The 16,652-nt window shown below is 44.0% G+C and overlaps 1 long non-coding RNA gene across 1 annotated transcript in view; it reads right to left on the reverse strand.

Moving 5' to 3' along the window:
* LOC310680462 overlaps positions 1–15,563 on the reverse strand; it is a 253,575-nt gene extending 238,012 nt beyond the window's left edge. Inside the window, exon 1 of the long non-coding RNA XR_014512788.1 lies at positions 15,397–15,563. This is a non-coding gene — a long non-coding RNA (uncharacterized lncRNA). The remainder of the gene's footprint in view (positions 1–15,396) is intronic.
* Between the last annotated feature and the right edge of the window lie 1,089 nt (positions 15,564–16,652).

Consider the following 16,652-nt stretch of genomic DNA (forward strand, 5'->3'; position numbering starts at 1 on the left):
AACAGTGGGATTCCAATATTTAGTACTTGGCAGTAGGTAAGCATAGTAATATCATTCCAGATTTGAGATTCTGAAACTGCCTTCTTTAATTTGCAGCTGCATTCTCTTCAAGGATATGATTGGTGTTGCTGAGCCCCAAAGGCATTTCCTAAATAATGAGTTTATCCTTTGGAAAATATGACCCAGATATAAAAACTGAAAGTCCTCTCAGTATATAAATGAATCTGGAAATAATATTCATTTTGAGAGCATTCACCTTTCCCCAAACGGTAAGGTGTGAATGCTAAGGTTAAGACTCCCACCTATCGATATCTGAATTAATCTCTTTTGTTAATTTATTCATATTAACTGTAACTGTGTTATATCTCTTGGTATTAACATACCTAGATATTTAATAGATTCAGAACAAACCCAAAGTTGATATTACATGAATGCCTGTGTAAACAAATTTTGACCTATTGGCATCAATTCTGATTTGGACCAATTAACAGAATAACCTGAATATTACCAAAAGCACCTATCATTTGCATCAAGATGAGTACAGTAGTCTGAGCTTCTGAAATAAATGAAAGTATACCGTCTGCAAATAAAACTAACTTATGTTCAACTGAATTAGGAACTGCTCTGTGAATCTTGCGATGTTGTCCAATAGTGCTAGCCAGGGGCTCTAAACAAATATTAAAAAAACAAAGGTGAGAGTGGAGATCCTTGTTGGGTTTCTCAGTCCAACAGAAAGGTGGAAGACATAATACCATTCACTTTGACTCTAGATGTGGGTGCCTCGTACGTTACTTTGACCCATTTTATAAACTGCAAGGGAAATCCAAATTTAATTAAAGCTAACTCCATATACTTTATAAATTTTATCAAGGGCCTTTTCAGCATCTAATGATATGATTACAAGCTGATCTTTATTTTTATTTAAGTCAACCAAATCTACCACTAATCTAATGTGATCTGCAGCCTGTCTTGTTTTGATAAAGCCCCTTTCAACATGACAACGTTAGCTTCCTCCTCCACTGAGATTGCAAAGAAGGAAAGGGTGGGGGGGCGGGTTGTGTTTTTTTGCAGTGCAAAATCTGACTGAATGCCTTGCAGGGCTGCAGAGTGCTAAATGACCTTTGATCATTTAAAACACTTTGGGATTTTTTTTAAATGAAGGTCATAAGACTAGAAAAATATCACTGCAGACAGTACGAGCAGGTGGTATGTCCCCAACTGTTCCATGCTTTTCCAGGCAGAAGAGTTCCTAAAAATGTTCTTTATGGCCACTGGCTTCTATCCTTCTTTTTATAGCCTAGCTTTACCTTTTACTGTGCAAGAGTAGCAGCAGCACGAGCCGACTGAACCCATGGATGTTAAATGATCAAGACTGGAGTTTTCTTTTAATGCATGCCGCAAGGAAAGGACATAATTTTTTTGCCTATATTATGTAGCCCCATTGAATCATGACCTTGAAGCTACTCTTAGTACATTAAAAAGGAGCCATTGTCAGATTTACTGGTGCTTTTAAAGGTTGCTCGTGTCCTTCAAAAGAAATGCAACCAAAAGGCAATGAACGCTGAAGTGTTATGAAGCAGCAGGGCATGACTTTTATTCAAAGGTGAAAAGGTCAACAACATTGCTGCCATATTGGAATATTCTTGCTGTAGGCAAGAGATCATCTCCTCCCAGGCCTTGCACAGAACTGTCACTTCTTTTCCTACAGCATACCCAGCAAAGATCTCCTTAAGACTTCTCTTGCAGACAAATTGCATGTTTTTGTTGGAAGATAAGCCATTTCCCATTTGAATTTTTAAAGAATACTTGCGTGGGCACAATCTGTACGCAGTGAGGGTCCATAAAGCCTAGATAGGACTGCTATATGTTTGAAATTTCCTGGACATAGATGGAATACAGCAGACGGAAACAGTGTCCAGGAGGAAATTGCTGAAATGTCTGGGGAAATCTGAATGTATGGCAGCCCTTGTTGGAAGTCTAGATTTTGGCGAATTTCCTTAAAAATAGCCCCAAAATGTCATTTTTTTAATTTTAGATTTTGCACCAACTTTTGTGTCTGGATTTTCACTTTTTGAAATATGGCAACTCTAGCCTAGAACTTCATCTCCTGCCACCTCTATCTGCCTCACTGCCTTTCCTGAGAAAGTTAGTTTAGCCACTGGGATGTACCATACATCTTCTCCTGTGAAGACCGGTGCAAAGAATTCATTCAGCTTCTCATTTTCCTTTTCATGTACACTTTTGTCTTCCTTATCATTGCAAGGTCCAGCCACTTCCCTAGCTGGTTTCCTGCTTCTAATATTTCCTAGATTGACCTTTGGCCTCATCCAGCACAGCTTTTCTGAACTGTACATCCAGGCATATGGCCTGCATGTCGTGGCTTGATTAGCATTCAGGGTCACCAGCACAGTTCACATGCACATAGTTCTACACAAGTGAAGCCTCTTATTACCTTGGGCTGAGTTTGCAGAAGGCAGCGGCAGTGGACAGGGCCCTGCTCTCCCTTGGAGCATCGATTTAATGTGTGGATCCAGTGGTGAGAATAGGTTTCTGAATTTACAGGTTCTTGGGCTGGGGTATTGTTTGGGGGTTCTGTTGCTAGTATTGTATCTTTATTTTAGATCTTATTTTGATTGATGTGGAAATTGTTCAGTTTGGTTGTGTACTTTTTGATGCTTTATTCATTGTTCTAGGACTAACCTTGGTTGTTGTTGTTGTTGTTGTTTAGTCGTTTAGTCGTGTTCGACTCTTCGTGACCCCATGGACCAGAGCACACCAGGCACTCCTGTCTTCTACTTCCTCCCGCAGTTTGGTCAAACTCATGCTGGTAGCTTCAAGAACACTGTCCAACCATCTCATCCTCTGTCTTCCCCTTCTCCTTGTGCCCTCCATCTTTCCCAACATCAGGGTCTTTTCCAGGGAGTCTTCTCTTCTCATGAGGTGGCCAAAGTATTGGAGTCTCAGCTTCAGGATCTGTCCTTCCAGTGAGCACTCAGGGCTGATCTCCTTCAGAATGGATAGGTCTGATCTTCTTGCAGTCCATGGGACTCTCAAGAGTCTCCTCCAGCACCAGAATTCAAAAGCATCAATTCTTCGGCGATCAGCCTTCTTTATGGTCCAGCTCTCACCTAGTTTATGTTTGTAATTATATATTTTTTTCATCTCGCAAGCTGCCTTGAACATGGTTCAAACCAGTGCTTTTTTCCCCTAGACCAAAAGGTGCCAGAATGCACCTCCCTCAGAAGACCCACCCCAGAACCCAAAGAGGATATCTTCGGGTTAGGGATTGGAGTCTCCTCACAAGCCAGAGGCAGCCTCTTTCAGGCTCAATTTGTGGGGCTGCCTCAGCCGCCTTTGTATGGGTGGGCGAGATGACACTTTCTCCCTTGAAGAAAAGGTGGCCCACTTGCCTGTGTGAAGGCAGCTGAAGCACAGGCGGGTAGCTTCCATAAACTGCCCCACTGAAGGGCACACAGCTGCCCGCACCTTAGCTGAGCAGCTTAACCTCCATGCCCCTTTGTCTTGTGTGAATCAGAGCAGAAGGGGGCTTGCTCAGCAATAGTGTGGCTTTCCAGCGTGGCAGCTGTTATCTGGGAGGGTGAAGAGCCTCAGGAAAGCCCAGCTGCACCTCCATCTCAACTGTACCTCTCCGGAGCCTGCAGAGGATATCACCTTTGGGCACCGTGAAGGGTCTCCTTGTGAGTCAGAGGTACAATGGGTCTTTGCTGAGTCTGGTCAGGTCTCTTCCCCCACTTCCAGGGCCCAGCTGAGAGGTGCCGGAACACAGTTCTGCTGAATTCCGGGTGAAAAAACAACCCCTGGTTTGAACCATGGGAAGGCAGCATAGAAATAGAACGGTGTATGCATGCATCCATTATCATTAGGTGGATTTGGTAGGTTTTGGTTTCTGTGCTTTTCCATGATTCTGCTCCTTCCAGTAAGTTAACTGTTAACTGTGCTTGGCAATGAGCAGTGAAATTGTAAGAGCCCTTGATGCAAAGGGAGGGAGTGTAAAGTGCCTTGTGGTGGAACTCAAGATGTTAGCTTACAAGAAGATGAAAGCACCAGCCATCACTGGCCCGAGACATTTAGCTGCCTGAGGCAAAACGACCACAGCTCACTAGCAGAACATCTGCTTTGCATGCAGAAGGTGCCCAACTCAACTGTTGGTGCTCTGGGTGTAGGACAGGCTATGTGGCACTCAGCTCTGTCCTCCAACATCTTGCCACTGTTCCCCAACCCTTAGCCTGCATTGCCTGAGTTGGCTGCCTCACTCCACCTAACTGCTCTGAACATCTGTGTAATGTTCTGAGCTTGTACATCAGGTAGGAATGGAGCATCCCTTGCACTAAGCAATGGAGCTCTTCATAACTTTCTTTGAGGCCAGGTGTGCTGACTTGGGCCCCAGATCATGGCTGCCCAGCAGCGCTGACATAATATGATGCCATTCTATGTTGCCCAGGGAGGTGGCTTCTGAGGCCCTGAGAGGCTTAGGATATCACTTCCAAGGCCCCCTGGGGCCTCAGACACGACATCCAAGGCCTTGTGAGGTCCTGGAGGTCCCACCCAATGCCTTGCAGGGCCTTGAAAGTGGCATCTGAGGCCCCACACAACCTCTGATGTCACTTGCGGTTCCTCACAAGGAACTGGAAATAGCGCCAGAGGCTCTGTGAGGTGTAAGACACTGCTTCCTAGGCCCTCCGAGGCCTTGGATGGGACCTGGAAATCATGTCCAAGGCCCTGTGGAGTGGGTGCTGAGCATCCACAGCAATTTTTTTGTGGGTGCCCAGGCCGGCACAATGTTCGATGCACATGAAAAACCTTCGGTCTTCGGTCATTTGAACCCTGGCCATCATCCAACAAGAGGGTTTTGCCATTTTCTTTCCTTTTCTTTTGGCGAGGTTCAAAAACATTCTATGCCTGAGAGAGAAGAAAGGCAGAGCTGTCTCTGTTTGTTATTTCTTTACGTGTTCGGCAGGGAGCCGACGGTTTGTTATTCAGATGCAGCGCATTGTTATGCTATATGATGCAATGCGATGAAGTGATCGGTCTTAAAAGATGAAAATGTGTCTCCCTGGGACAATCACTCTCAGAAGTGTTCATCTATCAGTTTGCCTGGTGGCTTTCCGAGCCAAATCAGAGCTGCCGAAAAACTCAACATCTGTGTCGCCTGCTCTTACTTTTCACAAATCAAATATAAACATAAACAGTGGGAGGCTGGTTCCTAGGATGAAATGTATAAAAGTCTTGTGATGATGCCATTAATATTCCGTGCTTCCCAGCACATTTCTAACTGGCGTCGTCTGGCACTTGGAGAACCTGCCTTGTAGGGGGTTCTTGAAAACATTTCCTCTGGGCTCTCATTGCTTTGGGGTTTTTCTCCCATTCCTGCTAGTGGGGGCTGGTCCATTAGGGCAAATGAGGAATTGCCACAATAACCTTAGCTTTGATTCAGCCAAGCTCTCCTGTCTACTTACTTACAACCACTCCAGAGGGAGACCTGGAGTAACTGCTTTCTCCTCTGTTTTGCCCTTGTAGAAATCAGCAGGGAGTAGGATGGGGGCAATTGTAGAATGAGTTGGCTCTTCCTCCCATTGGCTCTGGCTCCACCTGCTGCCACCAGGCACCACGGATTCCTGCCCCATTCCTCTACCAACAGAGGAATGTGAACCCATGGTGAAGCAAACACTCTCTTCTGGGCTTGGCATCAAGCAATCAGGCAGAACTGTCATATGAAATGTGCATACTCAGTTGCCATTAAATACCAGGGGCAGTATCAATGGGATGAAGAAGGGGACCCTTTGGCCCTCTAGATGTTGGAGCCCAATTGTTAGATCCAGCCCCTCCTCCTGATCCTTAATCTTCCCAGGAGCAGGAGGGCAGTATAGATTTGGAACAGTGGTTTGCAGAGGGGCATACTTCAGAAGGCAGAAGTTGGGAAATACTGTATGGGGAACAGCTGGGAGAAGAAACACCGGAAGAGAGAGAGAGTTAACAGATTCACAGTCTCTGGAGAGTATCTACCCCTCCTTCCCCAAAGTCACGGAGGGCTCAGAAAGTGGCAGAACAGAAAACACACCGGCTCCAAGCTCAGATTACAAGAAGTAGGAGTGAGGTAGATTTAATAGGGATGGAGGGAAGAGTGAACTTAAATTGGGAGCATCACCATTTCTAGGTGATGTGTTCTTTGTTCTCTCGCTGTGATTATTATATTAAAGTTTCTAAGTGGTAAAAAGAATCATTTTCCTTTGTTCTGCTTATCTACTGCCATGGGGGGGGGGGGGGGGAGGAAGCTGATTCCCTGAAGCCTGACACCAGTTCCCATTAGCATCAGTCACTCCGGCCATTTTCCTCTTACCATTTTCACTGGAAACAGATGCAGAAAGCTGGAGGGCAGAGATTTAAAGCTCTCCTTCCTCTGCTGCTAAGGTTCTGATCTTGCTCAGTTTCCCCACCCCCATGTAGAGATAGATAGATGATAGATAGAAACTTTATTTGCATTAGCCACTAGCCATAGCAATAAAATAAACTATACTGGGGATAGAGCTAAATAGTTAATATGTTCTGGAGGTTTACATCAATGCAAATGACAGAATTGGACCCCCATGATGTACATTTAATTTACTTAAAAAAAATAAAAATCATTAGAAGCCACCACGCCAAGCCAACCTTTGCTGATAACGCCTCTGGCCACGTGATTGAATGGGCCATGGAGGGTTCACAGAGCCCGTGCCCAGCTCAGCCCAGGCCACTGGAGCCAAGTCGGGCTACGCTGCCCCCTGCCTGCCTGTGCAGGGAGGAGCCTGGCCAACCAACGTGGCCTTTGGTGGGCAAATTTGAGGCAGGTCAGGTTCAGGGGGCTGGGGATGCGGCAGTGAGGCCAGGCCAGGTTCTGGAGCCCAGAGACCCCCAGCACGAGGTAGGGTGTGATGGAGATAATAATAGGCACAATAATGTCATCCACTTTTAGTTGTCCCCTGCAGAAGCCCAGCTGGCCTCAGCTGGAAGTCAGACATATTGTGTCACTGGTTGCAGGCTGCAGAACACTCTTCCAGAGAGCCAGTGTGGTGTAGTGGTTAAGAGCGGAAGATTCGTAATCTGGTGAACCAGGTTCGCTTCCCCGCTCCTCCACATGCAGCTGCTGGGTGACCTTGGGCCAGTCACACTTCTTTGAAGTCTCTCAGCCCCACTCACCTCACAGAGTGTTTGTTATGGGGGAGGAAGGGAAAGGAGAATGTTAGCTGCTTTGAGACTCCTTAGAGTAGTGATAAAGCGGGATATCAAATCTAAACTCCTCCTCCTCCTCCTCTTCTTCTTCCAGCAGAAATTTGGCTTACAGTAGTAATTTTGGCTTTCAGGCGTCTCTTGAATACTTTTTTTAGGTTGACAGGCCTCCTCTTTCTTTCTTTCTTTCTTTCTTTCTTTCTTTCTTTCTTTCTCACACATAGCCAAGTAAGATTGTCTTCCACGAACATAGTCTTAACGGTGTGTGTGTCTGTAAGTGACTGTGGAGGCCAGTTCTGGATCCACACATTCTTCCACGGTGGGGACTTAGGTTTCCAGTCGGGAGTTGGTAACGGTGAAGGTTTGCTCACCGTGGCTTCCTCTTAGCTCGTTTCTCCCTTTCGTCCCGAATTCATGCTTCTTCAAAGTCCATAAGGCCTTTGGTAGAGGCTATTCTCCAAATGGAGTGCTCACAGGCCGGTGTTTCCCAGTTGTCAGTGTCTATACTACATCTTTTTAGATTTGCCCTGACAGCATCTTTAAACCTCTTTTGTTGTCTACCACAGTTGTTGAAATATACTTGGAGTCGAGAGTGGATTTCATGCTCTTTATTCAGCTCATAGTGGTGAGGAGGAATGGAAGTTCCCCCAGAATGTCTGCTTTATATACATTATTTACACATGGGCCCCACATGATTGGCTAATTCCGGGAATCTCCTGTAGGCCAATCAGGTTGCGGATTCACTTTCACCTGGAGCTGGATTGGGTAGCTCCTGTGGACCAATCAGACTGCTGCATTCTGGATCCTATTGTTCTAAGACCAATCAGACTGCTGCATTCTGGGTCCTATTGTTCTAGGACCAATCAGACTTCTACATTCTGAATCCCATTGTTTTAGGACCAATCAAACTGCTGCCTTTTGGATCCTATTCAACTCAGTACATAACATTTGTTTACTTGAGTAGTCCGTTCATTCACCGATTGTTTTGTACTACTTTTAATGGTTTTAAATGTTTTTATATTGCTGTACATCACCTTGATATTTATGAGAGAGCTGTATATAAATACTTTCATAAATAAATGTGATCTCCTCCACCTACAGTCAAGTGCACCTTCAGATTTCCACTGCTTGAATTGCAGCTGTCAACCTTCCTGCTTCATTATCCATAGTTCCCTGGAAGACCACCTTTCATCCATTGACACCAGAGCAAAGGTTGGCAGGTGCCAAGCTCATTGGATGTAATTTTTTATTTACTATAACCAGGGCTCCCCTCACCCCAGCCATTCTTCACAGAAGCTCAGCTCTGGTACATCTCAGGTGCCATTGCCATTCTAACAGAACAAGGGAGAAGTTCATGGTGAGCTCTTTTTTTCTAGAAAAATAGCACTGCATATAACCTTGACATCAGCCAATCAGAACCTGATGCAAAATGATGGCAGAAGCTGTGCACACACTTAGCCCAAGAATTTTTTCCCCTGAACTGATCTTACAGTCCTTCAATATACAAATTTATTTGTAACTTGCCAAACCACCTTTCTTTTGTTTCAGCAACCTTATTTAGGAAAATGATGCTTTGTTTTTTTTGCTGCTGTTAAATTGAATTCAAAAATTCTTGCTGCAAGAAGATCTAGCAATAAATCTCAATCAACCTGTGATCCTTGCTTCACACACCAGCTTTTCAAATCTTCCCCATCAGGCTTTAAATTGGGGTAAAATGAAGAAAATGCCATAGAATAGAAGGATCCCCACGTAGGTTTGATATCCTGGTTTTAAGAGTTCCCTTGATCGTTCTCTTGCTGATAGCGGCAGGGCTCCTAATATTCAGACCACTGTACTCAGCTCTAGGCTCTGCTTTTAATGCTGACAAGCTGGAAAGGGTCCAGTTATGCTCTGCGCGCGAATTTTACAATGGAGCTCTTAAACAATTGCAAGTGGTTTGCATGTGGAAAATGGATTTCTGGCAGAGAGAGATGGATTAGCCTGTGGGGAAGGCTACCATCTGTAATGTAATGAACTTGGCTGCTAATACGGCTGTTCATGCCACTATTTTGGTGATGCTCCAGACGCTGAGGGCACGAATCTCCACATCGTCAGCTAAGAAGTTCAATGTAACAGAACATACTTGCATAATGACTCAAATACGGTGTGTGTAAATTGGCATGGTCCAGGTTTTCAGAGCTAGATTCTACATAGATACAGGTTGGATACAGGTAAATTGGCAGAGTGTGTGCGCGCTGACATCAAACTTGTTGGATGTACTTGTTTTCTCCTGCTCTGGAGGGTAGGACACCTACCAATGACTTCAAGTTACAAAAAAAGGAGATTGCAGGTAAAAATCAGGACAAATTTTATGACAGTAAGTGTTTTGTGACAGTGGAATGGTCTCATGGGAGGTTGTGGACTCTCTGTCCTTGGAGGTTTTAAAGCAGAGGTTGGATGGCCATGTGACATGGATGCTTTAGTTGAGATTCCTGCATTGCAGGGGGTTGGACTAGATGACCCTGGAGAAGAGGAGGTTAAGGGGTGATATGATAGCCATGTTCAAATATATAAAAGGATGTCACATAGAGGAGGGAGAAAGGTTGTTTTCTGCTGCTCCAGAGAAGTGGACACGGAGCAATGGATCCAAACTACAAGAAAGAAGATTCCACCTAAACATTAGGAAGAACTTCCTGACAGTAAGAGCTGTTCGACAGTGGAATTTGCTGCCAAGGAGTGTGGTGGAGTCTCCTTCTTTGGAGGTCTTTAAGCAGAGGCTTGACAACCATATGTCAGGAGTGCTCTGATGGTGTTTCCTGCTTGGCAGGGGGTTGGACTCGATGGCCCTTGTGGTCTCTTCCAACTCTATGATTCTATGACCCTTGAGGGTCCCTTCTGACTATGATTCTACTTTTTGAAGGAAGATGCCAAGGTCTAACAACCAGAGGTGGGTTTTGGTGCAAAAGACATGCCATTAGAATTTTAGAACAGGGTAAAGAGAAGGATGGAGATTTTGACCACATGTGGTGGATATGTGAGAAAACAAAACAGTTTGGGGAATTGATTTATAACAAATTGAAAAAGATGCTCAAGTATACTTTCCCAAAAAAGCTGGAAGGTTTTTTGCTGGGCTTGATGGGAAAGGAAATAGAAAAAGCAGATCAAAGGTTATTTATGTACGCTACGACTGCTGCTAGAAGTTTGTTAGCCCCAAAATGGAAAGTACAGTACAGGAATTACCAACAGTGGAGGAGTGGCAGACGATGATGGTGGATTACGCGGAACTAGCAAAACTGACCTGCAGGATCTGAAACCAGGAGGAAACAAAATTCCAAAGAGATTGGAGTAAATTTATGGATTATATAAATAATAACTAGAAATTTGAAGACACTAGCAGGACTGAAATAATTCTTACGACATGGACTGGATATAATAAGAAACTGCGGAAAGGAAACTGAAATCAGAAAACCTGTTGATGGGTTCAACTGCTCGGCAGAGTGTTGGGTAAGAAAGTGGGTAGATGATTGCTGAATATCTTGTATCTTGTTTGTTTGAAATGAAAAATCAATAAAAAGCATTTATAAAAAAAATACAAATTTAAGGACAGGGTGCCTCTGAGCATATTCTGAGCCTACAAACTTGTTTTCCATATAAGAACTGATTTGAATTTACACCCCTTTCACACAAAAGTCCAGTGCAGGTTGGCTTTCTTGCCAGTCTGTGGCAAGTCACCCAGATATCTACCAGGAGACCCCCTATCTATCATTTTCCCACCACTGCAGTAAACCATGGTAATTTAGGATAACCTGTGTGTATGTAAGTCCATCTATGTGGGCAGGATTCCACCTTATCAGTTGAAGCTCTGCACAAGGACTTCCACTTGCACAGTGGTGTTTCCTTCTCTCTTCCTCTGCATGCCTCCCGCAAATTGGCTCAGGGTGGTTTCAAGAGAACCCCCATGTCAAGTACAGGAGTTCCCCTCTCGCTTCTGGTGGCTCACCGATAAGAATTAGCGAGCATTTGGCAGAATTATAGGCTTTTTATTTCAGCATTATGTTACAAGCACAAAGAAGCAACCCTCTGCAAGCATAGCAGTTGCCTACTCTGACTCCTCCTCACTTCCGCAGCAAGAAGTGCAACAACAGGAAGTTCCTGCCGCCTGCATCTCCTTTGTTCTCTGACATGCTCGGATGTATCGCCCAGCTGCTCCCTCCCTTCTGGTTGCTTAGCTACTATCTCATAGCTGGGTAGCTCCTCTCTCAACTGTGCAGCTTCTATGTCTGCCTGTCTCTCTGCTTCTGGAAACGCTGGACTCGGGGGGGGGGGATAATATAATTTTTATTATTTTCATTAACAAAACATATAATATAACAGCATTACAATAATCAATCAAATGCATTTGCTCCACCAAGCTTGTGACTGCCCTCCCTCCCTTCTACTGGTTTCCTGCTTCCTCATAAATTGTACACGCCTTTCTATTGTCAGTTTCTGTCCTTTAATACATATCAAATCCTTCTATTGTTTATGGTCAGATACTATTATTACACTGTGTCGCAGGATTTACATCATTCCTGCTAGTGCCTTCAGCTTTTTACAATAGCCTCTTAAATACTCAGTAAATTTACTCCAGTCTCTCTGAAATTTCTGGTCACCTTGGTTCCGGATCCTCACAGTCAATTTGGCCAGCTCCACATAGTCCATCATCTTCATCTGCTAATCCTCAATCATTGGTAATTCTTGTAATTTCCATCTTTGGGCTAACAAAATTCTTGCCGCAGTGGTGGCATACATAAATAATCTTTGGTCTACTTTGGCAGTCTCCCTCCTTTTCTGTTAGGAGCTGATCTCCCTGTGATTACATTCTCTGCTCGTCCGATCCAGACCAGCCCCTGACACCCCAGGACAGTGTGTAGGGGCAGAAAAGGAGTTTTGTTCTTTCTGGTACCCTTGCTCTGATGGAATTATCACCTCAGTGCAGTGTTGAGTTCCTCCTTATATGTGTACAGCAGTCTCACGTTCACCTCCCAGAACTAGATGATCCTCAGGGTCCCAGCCAACTCTACAGTTCTATGATTCTATTATTCTTGAATAAGAATTCACAGCCCTGACAATGTAACATTTGTTCTTGAAATGCAATACCGAATTCCAACAGGTTAAGGGATGTGTGTGTCCACATTGGTGGACATATACCAATGGAGGCTTAGCATAAGTTGTGCACAACTTAACATAAGTTTTCTCTGAATTTGTGGCTAAGAGAAGTGTTTTAAAATAAAGGGAAAATAAATAGAATAAACAAAAACCATTCCCACGTATGTTGGAAATGTCAGAAAGACATAGGTGATTTTTTCCACATGTGGTGGGAGTGTGATTTGGCAAGAAAGTTCTGGAAGAAAATTAAAGTTATGTTAGTAAAGAATTTGAGTTATGAATTTCCATTGCATCCAGCTATATTTTTATTAAATTATTTGGAAGGGTCAATAAAGAAAGAACATAAGGAAATGATTGCATAAAATTCAAGCAGCTGCTAGAATTTTATATGCTGGCAAATGGAGATTGGCTGTAGTCCCAACAGTTAAAGAATGGCATGATAAAATACAGGAATATATAGTAACGGCAGAATTAATGCATTACATAAGATTTAAGGAATATAATCATGTTTATGTTAAGTTGGAAGAATCTTTTGCAGTATTGTAGGTTATATGGAATACACTGGAGTGTTAATTATGGATTTTAATGTTTTTAGGTGAATGATAATTGAAATTTATCTTATAATATTTCTTTTTTCCTGCTGCTGTTATTGTTGTTGTGACATGATTGACTATGGAATAAAACTTTAAAAATAAATAAATCTAAAAGCTTGGTAAGGCAGAAACTCCTCTTTCCTGATTCTCTATGAACAAATGTAAAAATGCTGTTCTACTAATTTATCAGGGAAATGCATTAGGCTAAATATCCTCTCTGGGCCCTTTTAAAAATGGGCTTTAGTTGCCTATTTTGTTTGATTCACAGACAATCAAGGGGAAAATATGGAATATAGAATTGTTTGGCCTAGTGGTTAAAGTGCTGGAGTAGGATCTGAGAGACCGGGTTCAAATCTTCATTCAGACTTGAAGCTCATTGGGTGTCAAGCTGCCAGAATAGCCTTCCCAACTGGGCTGTAAATTAGCAACAGGCCAGCGACTTGAAGGCAAATAACTTTATTGCTTCACAACCAGAGATACCCGACACTGACGCTCTCAGGGTATGAAAGTGGCAGAAGCTGGAAACCCTTCCCTTCTCCCTGCTTTTTTAGTGTTTCTCTCTATACGCTATTCTGACATGATTCAGCTTTTCTTATCTGCTCTTTCCATTTTTAAGTTCTCATTTCTCGTGCTGAAAAAGGGAGGGAGGGGGAGAGAAGGGACCGGAAGAGGACTCTCCTGCAATGCAGAAGATGTAGCCTCTGCTCTCACCCTATCAGGTTCTGTGTCCACTCTGTGCCTCTCTGCTTCACCCCCCCCCCACTCTCTGGCTCCAAGACTTCCCTGATGGTTCCCTCTTTGGATTGCTCCCACCAGTCTGAGCCGGACTCAAAATCTCTTTCCTTCCCAGTGTCACTCCCTGGTGCTTCCTGGGCAACTGGTAGCCACAACTCCTCCTCGTCTAGCCAGCCCCTGACATCAGGTAGCCTTGGGCTAGTCACTGTCTCTCAGCCTAACCTGCTTCAGATGTTAAAATGGGGAGGGGGAAGTTATTGGAGGAAGCATGAAATATAAATGCAATAATAAATAGATGATGCAATAAGCATAGGAAGAAGAAGAAGAAGAAGAAGAGGAGGAGGAGGAGGAGGAGGAGTTTGGATTTGATATCCCGCTTTATCACTACCCTAAGGAGTCTCAAAGCGGCTAACATTCTCCTTTCCCTTCCTCTCCCACAACAAACACTCTGTGAGGTGAGTGGGGCTGAGAGACTTCAGAAAAGTGTGACTGGCCCAAGGTCACCCAGCAGCTGCATGTGGAGGAGCGGGGAATTGAACCCGGTTCCCCAGATTACGGATCTACCACTCTTAACCACTACACCACACTGGCTGTCTTATACAGACCATTGGCCCAACTAGTTTAGTATCGTCTACATGGATTGGCACTAGTGGCTTCAGAGGACAGTCCCAACCCAAGGTTGAGAAGCTAGGAATTGAACCTGTGACCTTCTGTATGCAAAGCAGATGCTCTACTATTGAGCTATGCCCCTTCCCTTTTGTGCTGCAAAGAAGGCTCTCAAATAATACATGGCCAAGCTCTGACTACATATTTTTATTTTAGCCTCTGTTTCCCACATGGTGACTTCCGAGATTTATGGTGGAGTTCAGCTTTGGTGTTGTCATCTGTTTAGTCATGGCTGTGACCATTCCTTTGCGCTGGCTACCAACACTACCTCTTTGTATATACAGGTGTGCTTGCGCTACCCAAGCAGGAAATCAGCAGACCTTCTGTATGAAATAGTTTCATTTCCTGTTAAAGTGATGGTGAATCATGCAAACAAAATATATGAAAACATTACCCATTTCCCTTGTTTCTTTGGGCAACAGCGAGCAAGAAAAAAAAAAAGGAAGCACATTGTACAAGTATATATTTCACCCATCAAACTCCACAAAGCAACAACAACAGTATTTTGATGAATTGGCTCCACCAGTTACTTGGGATGCAATTCAGCTGATCATAAGAGCATTGCTGGATCAGGATCGTGGCTCATCTAGTCCAGCATCCTGTTCTCTCAATGGCCAGCCAATGGGAAGCCCTCAAACAGCATGAGCTCAACAACACCGTCTACTCATGCTCTATTCTAGCAACTGGTTTTCAGATGCCTACTACGCCCAACAGAACCTCGCCACCATGGTAAGTATCCTCCATGAATTTGTCTAATTCTCTTTAAAAAAAACATCCAAGTTAGTGGCCACCGCTGGTCCTTTCGGGAGCAAGTTCTCTAGTTTACCTATGCGCTCTGTGAAGATGTATTTTCTTCTGTGTGTTCTGAATTCTGGTTAAGTGGTTAAGAGCGGAAGACTCGTAATCTGGGGAACTGGTTTTGCGTCTCCACTCCTCCACATGCAGCTGCTGGGTGACCTTGGGCTAGTCACACTTCTCTGAAGTCTCTCAGCCCCACTCACCTCACAGAGGGGGAGGAAGGGAAAGGAAGGGAAAGGAGAATGTTAGCCACTTTGAGACTCCTTTGGGTAGTGATAAAGCGGGATATCAAATCCAAACTCTTTTCTTCTTCTTCTTCTTCTTCTTCTTCTTCTTCTTCTTCTTCTTCTTCTCCTTCTCCTTCTCCTTCTCCTTCTCCTTCTCCTTCTTCTTCTTCTTCTTCTTCTTCTTCTTCTTCTTCTTCTTCTTCTTCTTCTTCTCTGACATACAGCTTCATTGGATGTCCCCAAGTGCTTGTGTTATGAAAGAGAAAATCTCTATCCACTTTTTTCTATGCCAAGCATAATTTTATACACTTCTGTCACGTTGCCTCTTAATTGCCTTTTCTCTAAACCGGGGGGAGAAAACCCAAATGTTGTAATCTTCGCTTATAAGCACTTTTAGATCCAATTGTCAGTGGCAGAGACAGAAACTCAGGCTCCCACAGAAGCCATTCCAAAAGTCTGTTGCATCCATGCACAATGACTTAAATGTGCTCAGTCCTCTTAAGGACAGACCCTTGTAACTTTTCCCTTGAGCTTGCGGAGAGCTGGTTGCAGGCCTGCGTTTGGAGCATGGCCAAGGAGTTATGCTACAAACTCTGGTATATGGCCTTTGTGGAGCTCAGAAGAGTAAATGAGGACACCTCCAGATTGTCCATATTTTGCAGAAGAGATTCAATCTCACACCAGAAATTTAGGTTTGCACAACTGACGTGGATCGAAGCATTCTGTCACAAGTGGACTTTCGGCACGATGCACTAAAAAGTCTGGGAGTTAAAATGACAGATTGATGTATGAACTCCCCATAAACAAAACAGATCAACTGCTCAATAAGGACTGGGACAATCTAAGTCAGCAGTGGCTGGTGTGGCAGGGTTGACCATGTATGATACGTGGTCTGTACCCAGTGAGAAGTAGGACTAACCTTTGAGAAAGATGTGTAGCTAGAATTAGTTCCACTGGAGCCAGCTAACTATGGCAAAATGGATGCCTTAAATACATTTTGTAGGCTAACTTCTGTGTGAAAACGGAGAGGACTTGCTGTGTGAATAGGCACAGCACAAACCTCTTTGAACTGGATTTGCTCCTTCCAGATTTCTGTTGCATTGTAAGTGAAGAGGACACAGCTCTTGTTTTGGGGAAAACAGTTTCTTATCTTCTTCACAGTTCATGAATCATGCATTTACCCTCAAAGCGAGCTTTGCTATCTGTTTGAAACCAAGTTCTTGCTTACAGGGGCTGATGACTAGATCTTCGTGGCAAATATAGAGATTAGAGCTCTGATCTC

The sequence above is a fragment of the Podarcis tiliguerta genome (genome assembly GCF_965153285.1).
Source record: "Podarcis tiliguerta genome assembly, chromosome: 6".
Lineage (NCBI taxonomy): Eukaryota > Metazoa > Chordata > Lepidosauria > Squamata > Lacertidae > Podarcis > Podarcis tiliguerta.